A 15,552-nucleotide genomic window follows, 5' to 3' on the forward strand; every position below is an offset into this window, starting at 1 on the left:
CATTTTCAAATGGAAAGATCCAGTACCTAAAAGTATACACTATAGTTTGGTTTCATTCTGGGCTAGGGTGAGGTAGGACTATTGCTGGGTCTAACTATATAAATAATAAGAAGTTCCAAATTGTAGAAATTTAAAAATACAAATTTTTCTCTTATATAATATGTCCAAGTAAGTAGCCGCGATAAGCAAATACTTCAGACATATGAGGTCATTTACAGAACCTAGTCCCTTACATTGTGGTTCCAATATCACCTAAGTTATTCTCACTTTTATGGCAATAGTTTGATCCAAAAGACATCAGGATGCAGTTCACTAAAGTGGAAACAAAAAATTCACATACCCAATATTTAAGACCAACAGTTGGAATTGTCACTTTCATTTCTAGTCACATTCATTAGTGAAAATGAAGCCAAAGGACCACATCTAACTATTTAGATTCTGAAAATATCGTCCTTAACTGAGGAGCCAAATTCCCAGACAAATTTGCTATGGAAGAATGGGGGAAATATTATGTTGAACAGCTACTATTTCTACCTAGAGCAAACAGAATATGAGATGGTGATCCATGAGGAAACTATTGGATGGTTGCAAAGGGTACATTCAAAATAAGAGACAAACAAACAAAAAATCAAGAATAAGTTTTCAGAAAACATAATGTACTATCAACAACAATTTTATATTTAACATATCAATATTGAAATTATAACTTACATAGTAGAAAACTACTGAAAGTCTTTTTTATATCCACCAGAGAATTGAATTGAGAAACCCTGATACAATTTCATGTACAAAAGCATTTCTGTTTGTTCTATAAAAAGGAGGTACAAGGCAAAGTATACTAGAGCAAAAGTCAACTCCCACATGTGAAATGTGTTCCTTAATAAATACCATGTCATGAACTGTCATATTTTAAGTCCATTTCTAAATATAACTTCCTGTTACTCTACAAATTCAATGCTCTTGATCTTTTGAAAGTGTAACAGCCTAGCATCTTCTGATTCTTTTGTGACCCTTTCTTTGCTACCACAAAAGTTACAATTTGTTTTAGGGGAATACAAATTTTAGTGAATTTAATTTTAATTTAGTTTTTACTTTCAATAACACATTGAAAACACTGGGAAGTACAAAATTAAAGTTTATGTATTTCTTCCATAAATATTTGCTAACATACCATATGCAAGCACTGTTCCAGGCACAGAGGGTAAAAATAAGTGACAAGAATCCTGCTTTTTGTGAAATCACAGTCACAGTCATTTTAATAGAGAAAGCAAGGTTTAATTGTGTCAACTGAAGAAAGGAAAAATTCACCAAAAGATACTTAAATTTACTTTTTTTAATTAAGTAAATAATTTTATATAGGAATCCCAAATATGTTGATATTTTATTCAAGATTCTAACATTAGACTTCTTGTCATTGACCATTAAAAAAAAATTCAAAACACATCTATATTATTTCAGTTTCTATAAGCAATTTGTTTAAAACTGCATGCAAGCTATTATCGATATGCCAGCCAGAATACACATATGTGGCAGATGGATGAGACATAAAGCAGAGTCAAAGTATACTAAAAGTTTATTATTTCACTTCAAAACTTAAATTCTTCTTATTGGCAAATATATTCAGTCAGAGCAGGAAGTTCTTTTTGAAGTTTAAAAAGTCAGTCCTCTTAAATTGAAAACAAATCTAGTGGCAATTAAATTTTTACCAAAAGAAATTTAAAAAATAAAAAAGAATCATTTCTGGAGCAGTTCTTCAGAGACCACCAACATTTATCTCTAGACTTTATTTAGATAGGAGTTCATTTTAAGCAGCTATAACATTTTTTAGTGGCTATTGTAGTTCTATATATCTGGATAAATATTTCCATAGACATTCACTAAAGGTTTTTCTGCTTTAAAAGCTTCCATATTCCCAAGACATATTTTTATCTTCTTCCTCAATATCTTAGTTTAATTCCCAATAAGACAATTTTTAGTTCAATCCAAAACCATCACACATGAATGCACTACATCATACGATAATTCAGGAACACATAACTAATATGCCTGCTAGTATTAAAAATGTCTGTATATAAAGCTAAAATAGCATGAGTTTGCTTCCATTTTGTTCCAAAATATTTGTTGAGGGGAAAAGAAAATGTGATTTGGAATCTAATAATAATAACATACAGAAAATGCTCTAGTTTGAAGAAACAACTCTGTTGTCCCTAAGTAAACTGTGTGGAAGCTGGGAGAATAGCCTAAGGTGATATTTCTTTTACTAATAGGGTAGAAGGCTGTAGCTTCCATTTATGCTTTCTCAATCAGAAGTGCCTATCTAAATACAGAAACCACATGGAAACAGATGCCTTGAAATGTTCCAGCCAATTGGACCATGTAAATGTAGACTGATCCTCTTTTGTCACTAAGACCATCAGTGTAAACAATTGGTAGTTTTCAGATCTATAAAATCCATTTCCAGTTGAAAACAGGTTCTCTTAGCTATTTTTAAACACTTTCCTACATAAGACACCAAAATATACCCCATTAAATAAGTTTGCATTTTAATTCTGGTAATCATGTTAGAAGACAGTTTCTTTGCATTAAGCTGATAGTAAAATTTTTCAAATATTTTCTCGTTAGTCTACTAGATGATTAAACCAGTGAAATGTACTTCCACAGCCTTATTTTGTAGTTTTTCCTTGTTGTGCATCTTTTTGTTATGTTTGTCTGAATTGAATTATATTTACCATCTGCTGTTTCAGGCTCTCAAATGAAATGTTATATCATTCCTCATTATTGCTTTTTTAGTAGTATCGATAAAGTCTATTTCCTCTCCTCATTATTTCCTTATCTCTATCTTGTACATGCTCCAAGTCTGAGTTACTGAGATACTATGACACCAAATAACTGTTTCAAGTGCAAAATCCTTAGCCAAACTACAACTGATAAATTTTGAAGTAAACTTTGTTCACCACTTTCCTTCTGTTTCATGTTTATTTCTTTAGTGTATTCATAGCATGTTGGCATGAAGTCTTTCAGTGACATTTTGGTAATTTTAGTCTATTAGATCTTTTGAATTAGTTGCAGCTATTGTTTTATAGCTACTTTCCTCACACAGCATAAAGTTTTACTTTCCACCTCTTTTTTTTTTTTTTTTTTTAAAGATTTATTTTATTTATTTATTTATTTATACAAGCACTGGGTACAGTCAGAAGCGGGGGAGGGTGAGAGAATTCACCAGAGCCAGAGCGGGGAGCAGAGCAGGCAGAAGGACCGAAGTACACTGCTGAGGGGAGCAGCGGGCGGCAGGAGAGGTCTGCGCACCATGTGGGACCCTCCTCCGGTGGCCGGGGAGCAGCCGGGGATCGAACCGGCGCTGCAGAGGCTGCGGGCAGCTTCGCAACCCAGCGCTCAACCGCTGCGCCATCGGGGAAGCCCACTTTCCACCTCTTTCATTGCTTTGAGTTTTTCTCTATCTCATTTTTAAATAACTTCAATATTTGGTAGAAATAAAGGGTTCAAAAAAGTAGCGGGCATGATAATGAGCAAAAAGAGGTAGAAAAGGAAAAAGCTATTATGATGTCAACTTTTGGGGCAAGTCAACAACACTTTTTTTTCTTTCTTCTGGTTATCTCAGCATATACAAAGATGTGGGGTCCATGGCACCAGTGTCCATAGGCAATCATCGATGTAAAGTTTCACAAAAGGTGTTAGATGGCAGGAAAGGGTAACACATCTTTATGATGAGACACACAATGACATCCTAGGTAATGTAATGTACTTACATTTACAGAGGCTTTTTGTTCTAATAGGACATTTATTCCTTTGTTCTTTCACTCATACATTTGTAAATCTTTTAACTGCTAACTATTGAACATCAAACTACCACAAAGTTGGTGACTTACAACAATAATATTTTATTTCTCACAGCCAAGATTAACTGTGTCAAGTAGGCTATTTTTCTTTGCCTCCTGGCTAGGGTCACTCATGAAGCTGCATTCTAGGGTTTTTGAGCTGGAATCTCCAAGATAGCTTCATTCCCATATTTTTAGGACTGATTGGAATAATTAGCGAGTACTGAGCTCCTCTCCAGAGTAATCAGCCATCTTATGTAGTGGTTTAAAGTCCCAAGAAAGCAAAGAAAAAAAAAACCAAACTGCGAAGTCTAAGGGCTATGACTAAAACTAGCATGAGTATCATGCCTTTTGCATTTATTAGGTAAAAGAGGTCACAAGATCAGCCCCAATTCAAGAAGAGAGAAATAGATTTTCTTCCTTAGTGAGAGGAATAGCATGTCTAGGCTTGGGAGGATTGTTTCCTGGTCAAAATTCATATTCCTCACATATGCAAAATTCACTTATCTCCAAATTAGAACCCCAAGTTTCATCTAAGTATGTTCTGCTCAAAGTGCAAGATCTCATCATTTAAATTAGAACCAAATGTGGATAAGTTTTGTCGGTTGCAACTCCTTTTAATATAAAAACTTTTGAACTTAAAAAATATGAAGGAATCACAATGGATTATGATGGTGGATTCTAGGTAATTTGGTGGTGGGTGCACTTTGACAGCAATACCTGATGTGGGTATCCAAATACTACCTCAATTAAAACTAAATAAATTTTTAAAAATACAAGTAATCTGACCCTTGCATAACCAAAATTTACTAGTGAGGCAGGGACAAAATGACTACAAATAGATAGCTTATTCAAAAAGTAAGGGTGTGAGACTCATAATTTATAGCAATTCCTAAACAAAACTAGGTCAAATAGATTATAAATCTGTTTGATTTATAATAGTTTATAAATTAATTTAAATAATAAATTAATTTAAAATAGATTATAAATTAAATAGATTATAAATGCTTGCAGCATTTATAAAATAATTTGCTTGTCTCAATGTTTAGACTAGATTTCCTGTGAAGTAATTAATATCAGAGATAAATGACCAGGTAGCTCTCCTAACTCTTCTTCTTTTCTTTCTGAATTGTTATCTATAGACACTGCAATCCTAACTTTCGTCTGCTTCATCTCTTGGGCCAAAATCAGAATTGGCAGTGGTATGTCAAAGCAGACATACCAACCTCAGACAAATGATGACAATTGACACTGGTCCCAAAATTGTTCTCATTAACATCTTAACTTGCAACAGAAAATATGATCTGCAGTATTTTTTAATGTGCAATAAGCTATTTAAAAGCAAAGAGAGACAGATGATGTAGTGAAATGTGTGTAGCCAAAACAAAAGTCATTATGCTGAGCTTTATTTCTGTTTATAGAAAGCAAACACTATTCACTAGAATATCTGCCCAGGTGTTTGATTATTAGAGGTTTTTAAATAGTAACCTGCTATAGCTATTAAGAGCTAGTTAGACTAGATGGAAGGAGATACCATTTGAAATGAGGGCCATTGCCACATAGCTATTTAACATAAAGGATGATAAAAGATTTAAACAATCTGACAACTTTGAGATGTATTTCTACCCTCTGCTCACTCTTTATTATTACTATTATTATTATTATTAGTATTATTATGTGTAATTTACTGAGAAGTGGTATGATTCAAATATTAGGGACAACTGTTGCAAATCTCATAGGAATATCCTGAGAGAAGTTCAGGCAGAACTACATATTTAAGCAATTTTTTTAAACTAGTATGTTTACATTTTAGAAATGACTCATCACATTCTATTGTGTAAATACATATTTAGAGTAGTAAAACTCTTTAGAAGGCTATGAATTAAAGCCAAATGTAAGTATCAAAGTTAATCTTTCCTGCCTGCTTTAAGCGCCATTTTGAATGAGCGGGGTGAAATTGGACATTGTGTGTGTATAATGATGAAAAATGGTGGGCTACAATAAGGAATAATTCTTTTGATTCCAGAGCATAATGGTCTGTGAATTATGTTTAAAATTAATGAAAGAGAAGATAGAGAATGATTTGAATCTCATCAGTAGCTATTTTTCTCTTTCTCTGAGGCAGCAATGAACTATTTTCTAAGGGATTTGAACTTTTGTGATCAAGTCTCTCTAAGCTTCGAAAAGGTCTTAATTTGAAGCTAAACCTTTTTAATGATGATTTGTTTTTGCTTGAAAGAACAAACAACTAAGCAGTTGGACTTCCTGAAAGTTTTTTATTGTATGAAGACTTTTTTTTTGCATTTCTTAATAATAAGATTTTACCATTTGGGGAGACATATGTATTCCATCACATCCTTTTGCCGTGAAAGATAACTTCTTCCTTCAACTTTACAAACTTATAAAAGAAGAGGTTATTTTCCCATGGAAAGCCACTTGGATTTCAAGAGGGAAAAGGTTATCCAAGAAAAAATTATTTTATTCCAATTGCATCCTTCAATACTAAAGGAAAAAACCTAATTTCATTCAATACTGTCATGTCAAATATAGAACTACTGTATTTTGCTATAGATTTAGTTGTTCAGTTTTCCATTAGAACACATGTTCATCTCTTGTTAAGAGAAAGACATTTTTCAAGAAAACAAATCTCCCAGTAATGAAAAATATTAATAGATATATGGATGCAAAATTCTGTAACATATTTGAAAGGGGAAATGTACCATCTCTCAGATACTCTGATGCAAATGTCCAAATCTCATGATGAATTATGAGAAATACTCAGTTCTTGTCACTCAAATATACATCCTACATCCTCAATTCACTTCTAGTTCAAGCAGTACCCAGTGTGCTCACAAACTACCAGTTGTTCCCTCAATCTAACTCTCTTTCCCAATTCAATCTATTTAAGTCTTTACAATGTCAGTAGTGAATTTTCCTTGCCCTGTATTTCCTAAGTCCTAATATATGAGTCACTGATTTATGAATGTTAATTTTCAATGGTGTATGCTATTCTCTCATTTAGTATTAGTAGTTTTCTCTATTTATTTTGTATTTACCTATATTTATGGTAGAAATAGTTATTTAAAGTGACTTTAAGGAAATGATTTACCTAGTAATTAAAATACTGCATATTTCTCAAGAAGTTTATACAGAAAAACTATTCGAAATGCATGTTACTTGACTTCTTACTTTTGACATTTGACATCATAAACCTCTTCTTGATTTTTTTTTTCTGTCATTCTAAGATTCTGAATAAGGTAAGTCTATGATAAAATAACAAATTCAAAATCAGATTCTTTATTGTACTAAGCATGCTTTTGAGTACTTAGCCTAATTTATCCATGTTATTAAAATGAGGCATCAAGACTGAGCATAATAATTGACATCTGTTTTGATCATTGAAGCATATATTAGAAATATTACCTTTCTATGACCCACACACTATTGCTATTAACAAAGTCTAAACCTTACTTTTTTTTATCTTTTTGTATATGGTAACAACCAAAAGCTGTTTAAAAACTATCTTTTCTTAGACACTGTAAAAAACAGTAATGTCCAAATTAGTAGTAGCAATTCCTTTATTGGGCATTAGAATTTTGTGTTAGATTCTGGTACTAACAGAAACTAATGGATATCTAAAGGAATGCACATGGAAGGGCATAGCTGCTCATAAAGTCATAGACAAATTTTGAGAAGTTGGTAAAATGAACTGCAAATTTGGATCAGAGATGATGGCTTTTTAGAAAAAGAGAGGAAAAAATGCCATAATTTTCCGCATTTGTTAATTTCAATGGTGCAAATACTCCCACAATAGCCGATTTCAAGCTGCCAACATGGAATCACTGTATGTAGAATTGGAAAGAGATGCAGTACTACAACAACATATAGTATTTTTAACATACAGTTGTAGAAATAAATGACCTCAATCATAGATAACATTAAAACAATTAAAAAGTGACAAGCACTGTTTATCTTTTTAATATTTAGCTGCAAGTTTTAATTTAATTTTTAAATAGTTTAATTTTTAATAATATTCTAGTTTAGCAGCCAGTTTGAAAGCTTCCTGAATTTTTAAATTAGCTCTCAAAGCCCGGTATAAACCAGTTGCAGCAAACCACTAGATTATTTTTTTTAAAGATTTATCTATTTATGCATACAAGATCTGGAGTCCAGGCCAGAGATGTGGGTGAGAGGATTCGCCAGAGACAAAGCAGGGAACAGAACAGACAGACTGACTGAAACAGATTGCTAAGGGGAGCAGCAGGTGAGACAGGAGAGGTCTGCTTGGCTATGTGGCATGCTCCCTGGCCAGCAGCGGATAGAACTCAAGCAGCAGAGGCTGCGGATTTCTTTATAGTGTGGTGCTTAACCCTTTGTGTCACCAGGGAGGCCCCAAACCACTAGATTAATGGAAGATATGAAATCTTTAAATATTTGAAAATACATTTTATTACAGAGGATAGGACCAGAAACCAGTATATAGAAAACAAACAAGATGGCAGTTTTACGGGGGCGAATTTTAAGAACAAATTTTTTAACAGTGAAATTTGCTAGTGTGATTGATTATTTAGCAATGCTTTTTCACTAACAGTATCTATAGACACATTCTTTACATAGAAATGTCAAAGAAGAGACTGAATGACCTTAGATAACAGTTTTGTGGAAGGAATTCAGAACTGCTAATATAGATCTAAAGGATACTTTTCAACTCTCAGGTTTGAATGATTATTATTTTATTAGTTACTTGCTTACATAGTTTCTTGATTCATGATTTCAAATCAAGTATGCTAAAATTCATTCACAAAAAAATATTTTTATTGAGTTCCTTGGGTACAGGACTCCAAGGAAATGAACTGAACAGGACAGTACACATCTCAGAGCTTTTACTATTGGCAAAAGGTTAAAAATATCAGGACCAGTTTAGAATCTGTCAGTCTGATATTCCCCACAGGAATAAAAGAAAAACTAGAATGAAAATAAACATGTCCCCCATAGGTCTTCTAAAGAGGAGAGAAAAGAGAAAGAGGAAAAACTAGAAAATAATATGTGCACTCTCCCACAAGTCTGGCCCTAGTTCTAGTGCAAAAATTAAATGATAGGGATATGTAGAGGGGGAAAAATAGTTTGAGGCTACCAAAGGGGAACCATATTTAAGGATTTCTCTATTTAAAAAGATCTCCAAAATAGATGCCAGAAATGGGGAGAAATTGCAGAATTCTCAGATCTGTGTCTCTAGGTTTTGATAGAAAATTGAGAGGCATCCATAAAGGAAAATTAAAAATAAAGCTGCCATTTGAATAATTTGAATATGCATACACTTTATCTCAAACTTCTTTGAGATTTCCAGAGTATTTTAGTACCATTTAGAGATTCAGTTTTGAGAGGCTTGACATCACAACTTAGAGATTCACAAAAATGTGAATCTGGCAGAGTGATACAAGAAGATATAAGTGCTTGTCCTGAAATCCACCACAGGTAGGTACTGTAACCTCTGAAGGACCTAAGAACAATTTTGAATGTTTGATATATTTTGATATTCAACTTTCAATCAGATGTTAATGTTTTAATCTATCAAAACAAGTAACACGTATATGCCATAGCCTTATTCGTATATACAGTCCTGAGACTGGTTCATATCTTTTTCATCAAAGTTTAAAAGATCAGCTTCAAATCTGCTAGACTCAAAGTAATTTTGTATTGAATCTTTAGATAAATTAACCAGTAGCATTAGAAAACCCTGTTACTCAAGCTGTGATAATGATATGGGTAATGAAATCAATATTTTAGGCCACACATTTTCATCTACAGAAGAGCCCTGCAACCATTTCCAGTGGAGTACAGCAGAAGGGAGTGAATGAGCACTCCTGGGGAGGAATGGAGGAATAATCTGAAGTAGTCCAAAATTATTTTATATTTTTTAAAAGATTTATTTATTTATGCATACAAGAAGTGGGGCTCAGGCCAGAGGTGCCGGGGTGAGAAGGTTCACCAGTGACAGAGTGGGGAGCAGAATAGGCAGACTGACTGAAATACACTGCTGTGGGGAGCAGAGGGCGAGACAGGAGAGATCTGCTGCTGTGCCATGTAGGTTGCTTTCTGGCCAGCAGGTGATCAAACACTTGCAGAGGCTGCAGAAAGCTTCAAAGTGTTGTGCCTGACCCCTTGTGACACCAGGGAAGCCCAGTCCAAAATTATTTAAAAACTTACATCTTATTTTTAAGCAATGCAAAAATTTATGACTTCTACTCTATAATAAGGCCATCTGTATTATAATGAAAATAAAACTTTGAAATATTTTTCTCTAAAATTTTTAGGATTATTGGTTAAGTAGGAAGATGGTCCTTGTGTGTACTACAGTGTCTTATAGACAAATGTTGCCATAAGTCCCTGTACCCCTGAGGTTATGCATGTCCCAGTTTCAGAGGCACTGTACTTGCCCAGAGGTCAAAAGATAAAAGGGATTAGGGAGGCTACTTTGTCTAGTCTCTGGCCTTCAAAGATAACCACATTTAAATGACTCTACACATATAAGGACACAGATTGTTCTGTAAGCTCTGAAGAGAAAGAAATTTCACAAACTAACTTGGAAGTTCATCATATTCTAATATCAGGAAGTTTTATTTTGAATATAGAAAAAATGAATTTCCAACTCTACATGTGTTGGGAGACTATAAAATAAATGCAGACAATTTAAACAACCATCTGCACTCGGGGTTATCAGTCATTCTACATAATGGCAACAATCTTATTAGAATAACTTAGAACATACATACTGTTACAGTGAAATTAAAACATCAGTTTAATTTCTGTTGTATTTGAAGCTTAATATATAGACTTAAATAGTCTTCTTTTGAGCTGCCAGGTCGGAATGAAGATTGTTATTTAACAAAGTGTAAGCAAAATTTTAAGCAAAACTAAACATATGCTATGTTAATAGGTTAAATAAGCAGAAAGGTAAAGACAAATGTATTTGTCTCATGGGAATAAATAGAGAAAATCTGCTCTGTGATTGCAAAAAAAAAAAAAAATAGAGTGCAGTTCTATGCTGCAAGGTTGTGTCTGTATTTCTTCAGTATGTGGTATTTAAGAGGTGCTCAACAAATATTTGATAAATGAACGAATGATTCCTATTCAATTCTGTAGAGGAATTAAATCAAGACCAAAGCAAGAAACAAGATTGTTTGGTGGCTATAGTCATATATGTTTAAAAGAAAATCTTATAGTGACAATGTACAGACTCAAAGGAAGTAAAAGATGATAATAGACATATAAATCATTTTAAAGTGTTCCGTTTCAGTATGAGTGACTTCACTAATGAATGGAAGGAAATATTTACACATCATACAGTTGACAGGGGGCTAATATCCAGGATCTATAAGGAAGTCATACAATGCAACAACAACAAAAATCAAAATTCATGCAGAAGACACTACTGCAAAAAACACATACAGATGGCCAATAAGCACATCATCATTTATCAACAGGTAAATGCAAATCAAAGCCACAATGAGATACCATTTCACTTCTGTGAGAATGAGCCATATCAACAATTCCAGAAACCACAGTGTTGGACAAGATATGGAGAAAAAGGAAACCTCACACAATGTTGGTGGGGATGTAGAGCAATCCAACGTCTATGGAAAATAGTACTGAGGTTTCTCAAAATATTAATAGTAGATATACCATATGATCCAGCAATTCCACTCTTAGAAATCTACCTAAAAAATGCAAGAGCAAAAACCTATTAGAAAGGATACAAGCACTCCTATGTCCACTGTAACACTATTTATAATAACCAACTTATGGAAGCAATTCTAAGTGTCTGAAGATAGATGAGTGGGTTAGAAAGATGAAAGAATGGAATATTTTATTCAGCTATAAAAACAAACATGAACTCTTGCTATTTGCAACATCATAGATGGAACTACAGGGGGTAACACTTAGTGATATAAGTGAGATGAAAGACAAATATCAGATGGCTTCACTTACATGTGAAACATAGAGAAACAAAATAAAGCTTCAGAAAGGGCTATACCTAGCACTAACCTATAGCCTGATTGTGGAACTGAGGCTTTCAGAGGGAAGAAAGGTGAAAATCAAGGAAGGGAGAGTGCCCATTGGACTACTGTGGAGGATGATGGGTGATAGTTGTAGTGAGGGAACATACATTTGAAGAGATCAGATTATATATTTCTGAATCATACACTGTGTTGGAAACCTATGTTACCTTAATAGAAAAAAAATTAATTAGAAACAAATCAAAATGGATGACAAACACAAGACTTTACCTCTGCCTCCCCCCTCACCAATAAATAGTATTATAGAGAAAGATCAAGCAATTACAAAATTATAGTAAATTCACAGGGTCTCCACCAGAAAACTAAAGAACTTCTGAATATACCAAATAATTATTTTACAAAGATGGGGAGACAAGAAAATTTAAAAGGCATGAATAACCATTAACACAATACAGGAAAAATCAAGACATGCGCTAAAGAAGTATTCCCGTGACAATTACAGAATAATCCAGTCTAAGGAGGACTATAGAGGGGCAATAGGTAGTAAAAGTTAATCATGGGGCTACTGAGCAGCCACATGCCAATGATCACCAAAATAATGAAGCAAGAACTCAAGAAAGTTTTAATTCAAAATACAGACAATAATTTAAAAATGAGAACATATTTCTGTATTATATCTGATACCATCACAAATAAATGAAATAAAGAGGGGTTAACTTAGAATTTTCAAAGCACAACTACCAAAATTCAAATTCCAATATAATAACAAATAGCACACAAAAAAGGTAATATTTATTGATAAGACAAGATTGCATATATACAGAGATGCAGCATAGATTATTATGTCTTATTGTTTGTAAAGCAATTAAAATTAAACCACATCTTCATTTAAATTAGAGTTCTCTCAATAAATATAAATCTGTTTCTAATTTTTAAAAACTGGAATTTGTAGACATTGACTAATTACTTGTCTTACTAACATCTTCATTTAAATGGGCAAATGTATGCTTTTCCACTATCATTAAAAAAGTAACAATTGCATGTCAATAGCTTTCATCTCATGATTTCCTATATTAGTTTCACAAATATTTTGAAAGGTAGAAATTACTATGCCCACTTTATAACTGCAACTAGGGGGCTACATAAATTGGTGAGATCACAGAGCAAGTAAGCCGACTTTAGGATTTGAATTCAAAATTTATCCACTACTTCAGCAGTTTCTCATATTTTTCAAGTAGGAATGCAAAATTATCGCTAAAATTTCCACAGAGCTTTAATTTAAGCCTTACTAATAAAATTCAAGAGTAAAAATTTCCAAGGAGGCAAAATATATGATCAGATTATTTTCATAATACTTGGTTATATTTAAAATATAAAGCTGAGGGCCTCCCTGGTGGTTAAGGGGTTAAGAAGCAACCTATGAAGCTGTCCACAGCCACTGCAGCATGAGTTCGATCCCCGGCCAGGGAGCAACCCACATGGCGCAGCAGACCGCTCCTGACTTGCCCGCTGCTCCCCTCAGCAGTGTACTTCAGTCAATCTGCCAGTTCTGTTCCCTGCTCTGTCTCTGGTGAATTCTCTCACCCTCCACACCTCTGGCCTGTACCCAAGCTCTTGTATGCATAAATAAAATAAAATAAAATAAAATAAAATAAAATAAAATAAAATATAAAGCTGAGAAGTACAGCTAGTGTTCTGACACAATGTACACAAATATATTTTTGTTCTGTTTATTTTAAAATATCTGAAGTAATAGGTATTAATGTTGCTATTACTTTAAAATCTTATATCTAATTGATTAATCTTCTCAATCAGATAGTACCGGTTTTCAAATCACAAATGAGTAAAATACAGGTCCCAGTGTACTGTCTACTGTTAAATCTACATTTTTAACAGCTTACATTTGAACAACGCTTTAGAGAGCAGAGTAGCATCTCCAAAAATGTATTACACAGAATATCTTCCCTAAAAAGTGCTGGCTTGGAGCCAGGTAAATTTAGAAAACGGTGACACATACATCTTTTTGTAGAGTCACAAAACATATTTAAAAGACTCTGAAGTCATTTTTAAAGCCTTTTTAAAGATTGAGAATTCTTTTACTGAACAAACCTTATTTCCTGGTTTAACTAAACATTTCTCAAATGGATGCAACCATGTGTAATGGCAGGAGGACACAGAGCAGGATCTCTATGACCTGAGTGGATGGGGTAAAGGAGGAGTCCTGGAGCCCTTCGTGGCTTTTGCAGGGTTTATTAGGATTTTACCCGGTACACCGCAGATGGGGGTGGGCAGGAGGGTGGGAGGCTGGCTGGCCTAATCCCAATCCCCTGGCAAGTCTTCACTTTTTTTGGGTTCTTTGGAGTTCTCTCATGGCCTTGCTTCTCTGCTGTTCCGTTCTTTTGTTCTCTTTGGCTCTGCTGTTCTGGTCTGCTTCCCATGGTTCTTTTTGCTCTCTGCTTCTCTTTCGCTCTCTTTTTCGCTCTCATTCTCTTTGCTTCTGCTGGCGTCCTGTGACGCCGCCCTTATAAGTCCAGTCTTAGCCCAGGTGAATCCCATCTACATATGCCCACACCCTACTCCAGGTGCCCGCCATCAGGCATGCATTGACGACCACAGATCTATCATCAACCCTAATGGCAGGAGGGCAGAAAAGCCGATTATCATTTACTTACCCTACACCATGGAACCTTGTTTTTTTCTGGTATCATCTATTAACATCCGTCAAAAGCAGTGTTCAAAATTAATTTTGTTTAGTCCTCAAATAAATCTCCTAGAAGGGATGACTTCATCCCTTCCTTTTTGAAATCTATCAAGATCACAAGACTAGTAAGTAGCAGAGGGAGAATTTGCATTCAGATCTTCAGACTAAGCCCAGATTTTTTCTCTTTCCACTTGGCTACAGTCCTTTTTTATCCCCATCAGTACCTTCATGCTCCATTTATTTTTAACCCATGTGTCCCAAGCTGAAGGAAATTGCTTGTACTGCCACTTCATGCAGCACTTTAGGATTTTGTTCCAATTTCAAGAGAGAATTCTTGATAACAGAATTGCTGTGTTAAGTATTTGTTTAAAGCTAAAACAGAAAAGCACTCATGAGTAACACAGGCAGTTAAATGGTACCATCTGGAGCAAGAGGCATCTGTTAAGTATTCTTATTTAAGAACCAGTTTACAAATAATAACAGACCCCTGGAATTAAGCAGTTAGCTCCTTTGTCGTCTATAACAGCATTCAAGTGAAATAGTTTGCTTCATTGCTTTTGAATCATCACAAACAGAAATACCAGGATACTTTGGCTCTTTCCTTAGAAATAACAAGAGAAGGATCTCTCAAATCAACAGTACTTAGATAATCTAGTTCCTGTACTTCAGTTTCATAAACAGCGATGAGGAATAAAGTTTCACATATAGAGGAGGAAGAAAGTTAAACTTACTGAGATTAAAGCTCAAGAAAGAAAAAAGGATACATTTTTGAAAGAAAAAAAGTCAAAAGATTCACTTTATAATAAATAGAAATACTGTAAAAATGAGACAAAATTTCTAGTCATTATGTGTTGCAAGTTATCTTTTCACTTTATATTTTGCTTGCCCATATAACATTCATCAAAATTGGATTTTGATAATTTTGTACTGTATATGGCATGTACTCAAGAAAAATTGGCAGACTATAATTAAAAAAGAAGACAGACATAGACAGGCA

General features: G+C 34.0%; 1 long non-coding RNA gene across 4 annotated transcripts in view; it reads right to left on the reverse strand.

The window, feature by feature from the left end:
* Nucleotides 1-15,552, reverse strand: part of LOC119257617 (uncharacterized) — a 66,233-nt gene that overhangs the window by 11,820 nt on the left and 38,861 nt on the right. For 2 of the 4 annotated variants that reach the window (XR_005128085.2, XR_005128084.2), the window contains exon 5: nucleotides 14,095-14,927. The exons of the other annotated variants lie outside the window; for them this stretch is intronic. This is a non-coding gene — a long non-coding RNA (uncharacterized LOC119257617). Of the gene's footprint in view, nucleotides 1-14,094; nucleotides 14,928-15,552 lie in introns of those variants that run through there. 4 annotated transcript variants of the gene reach the window in all.

The sequence above is a fragment of the Talpa occidentalis genome, unplaced genomic scaffold (genome assembly GCF_014898055.3).
Source record: "Talpa occidentalis isolate TD23 unplaced genomic scaffold, MPIMG_talOcc4v2.1 talOcc4.4, whole genome shotgun sequence".
Taxonomy (NCBI): Eukaryota; Metazoa; Chordata; class Mammalia; order Eulipotyphla; family Talpidae; genus Talpa; species Talpa occidentalis.